Here is a 2,670-nt window from a genome sequence, read left to right as displayed (position 1 = left end):
AATATGCCACAAGGGATGCTAATCGTTATTATGTGACTTTTACAGATGATTATAGTAGATATAGATATGTCTACTTAATCAAACATAAGTCAGAGATGTTTGAAAGGTTTAAAGAGTTTAAACAAGAAGTCGAGAATCAATTGGGCAGGAACATTAAGATGCTTCGATCCGATCGTGGTGGTGAGTATCTTAGTGCTGAGTTCCTCGACTATCTAAGGGAATGTGGGATTGTCTCACAATTGACACCTCCCAGGACACCACAGTTGAATGGTGTGGCTGAGAGGCGTAATCGAACCTTGTTGGATATGGTTCATTCCATGATGAGTCGAGCTACGCTACCATTCTCATTTTGGGGGTATGCCTTAGAGACTGCCACCCATATCCTTAATCTTGTCCCTACAAAGAAGGTTGCCAAAACACCTCACGAGATGTGGACGGGAAAAGTTCCTAGTCTAGCCTACATCAAGGTTTGGGGTTGCGAGGCTTTCGTGAGACGCGAGACTCATGACAAGCTCGAACCTCGAAGCGAGAAGTGTATTTTCATCGGCTACCCACAAAAATCCTTTGGCTACCTCTTCTACAGACCTAGTGAGAATGTGGTCTTTGTAGCAAGGAGGGCTGTCTTTCGAGAGAGAGAGAGTTCATAAGTTAAGGAGACAGTGGGAGGCTAATTGACCTTGAAGAACTTCAAGAGTCAAGTGGTGAAGGAACCTCAAACCCTAGCAGTCAACTTGAGGAGGAACCTCCTATTGATCCAATTATATCTCCAGTTGTACCTCTGAGGTGTTCCATAAGGGTTAGGAATGTACCTGAGCATTACTATGGTTTCCATATTACTGCGGAAGGTGAGACACTTATTAGTGATGGGACACTAGTAGGTCTGGATGAACCTAATAGCTATGCGGAAGCCATGTCAGGCCCTGAGTCTGCTAAATGGAAAGAGGCCATGGATAGCGAGATACAATCCATGTATGACAACGAGGTCTGGAACTTGGTTGAGAATGTACCAGGTCGTAAGACTGTAGGGGCAAATGGATCTTCAAGAAGAAGGCCGACATGGATGGTAATGTACACACTTATAAGGCTCGACTGGTAGCAAAGGGCTTCTCTCAAACTCTGGAGTGGATTATGATGAGACTTTTTCTCCAACAACCAAGATTAAGTCCATTAGGGTATTGTTAGCCATAGCTGCATTTCATGACTATGAAATATGGCAAATAGATGTCAAAACCGCTTTCCTTAATGGAAAGTTGGCTGAGGATGTTTACATGAATCAGCCAGAGGGTTTTGTCAGCACAGAGTACCCTAATAGAGTGTGTAAGCTTGAGAAATCCATCTATGGGTTAAAGCAAGCACCTCGTAGGTGGAATCTTTTCTTTGATGAGAAGGTCAAAGAGTTTAGCTTTTCTAGGAGTGAAAATGAATCTTGTGTATATGTAAAGGCTAGTGGGAGTATAGTTAGCTTTTTGGTACTGTATGTGGATGACATACTACTCGTAGGAAATGACATCCCAACTCTGCAGGAAGTTAAGTCCTGGCTTGGGAAGTGTTTTGCTATGAAGGACCTAGGAGAAGCTGCCTATATTCTAGGGATAAGGATCTTGAGAAACCGGAGTAAAAGACTAATTGGACTTAGTCAAAGTACCTACTTGGACAAGGTGTTGAAGAGATTCAGCATGCAAGATTCCAAGAAAGGAGAGTTACCCATCCAGAGTAACACTAGACTGAGTAAGACTCAGAGCCCGAGTACTGAGGATGAGATAGCAGAAATGAGTCGGATACCCTATGCTTCGGCAGTAGGCTCGATCATGTATGCTATGGCCTGTACTCGTCCTGATGTAGCCTTTGCTTTAAGCATGGTTAGCAGGTATCAGGGGAATCCTGGTAAGGCTCACTGGACAGCGGTAAAGAACATTCTCAAGTACCTGCGGAGGACTAAGGACTGGGTCCTTACCCTTGGTGGAAGTGATGACTTGAGAGTTGTAGGGTATAGTGATGCTAGCTTCCAGACTGATAGGGATAATTTCCACTCTCAGTCAGGCTGGGTCTTTACCTTAAATGGAGGAGCAATCTCTTGGAAAAGTTCCAAGCAGGGGACAAAGGCTGATTCAACTTACGAATTAGAGTATATAGCGGCAAGCGAAGCGGCAAAAGAGGCTATGTGGCTAAAGAACTTCATTGGAGACCTTGGAGTTGTACCAACTATATCGAAGCCTATAGAGATTTTTTGTGATATTGAAAGTGTAGTTGCCTTAGCAAAGGAACCAAGGGATCATGGGAGATCCAGACACATCGACAAAAAATATCATTTTATTAGACATCGCATAGAAGAAGGACTTCTCGTGGCAAAGAGAGTATCATTGGATGAGAACCCGACAGATCCCCTCACGAAGGGACTGGGTAGGGTTAAGCATCTCTAGCATGCTAGGAGCATAGGGCTGAAGGATGATATTAGTTTTAGTAGTTAGATAATTTTGAAATTTGTAAAATGTAATTGACATTTGATGATGAATAAAAGCTGTGTTTATTTATGAGTAAAGTGTTGCTATCTCTTGTCAATCGTTTACTATTATTTCTTTTGCATGTTTTGACTTCCAGAATATTTATGTTGTTTTACATATTATTCAAATTATCCACAGTCAGTCATATGTTGGAAGTAGATATGAAGTA

This window comes from Lactuca serriola, chromosome 2 (genome assembly GCF_051521515.1).
Source record: "Lactuca serriola cultivar US96UC23 chromosome 2, Lser_US96UC23_V15, whole genome shotgun sequence".
In the NCBI taxonomy this organism is placed as follows: domain Eukaryota; kingdom Viridiplantae; phylum Streptophyta; class Magnoliopsida; order Asterales; family Asteraceae; genus Lactuca; species Lactuca serriola.
The sequence above is the reverse complement of the archived record's forward strand: the minus strand, read 5'-3'. Positions refer to the sequence as shown.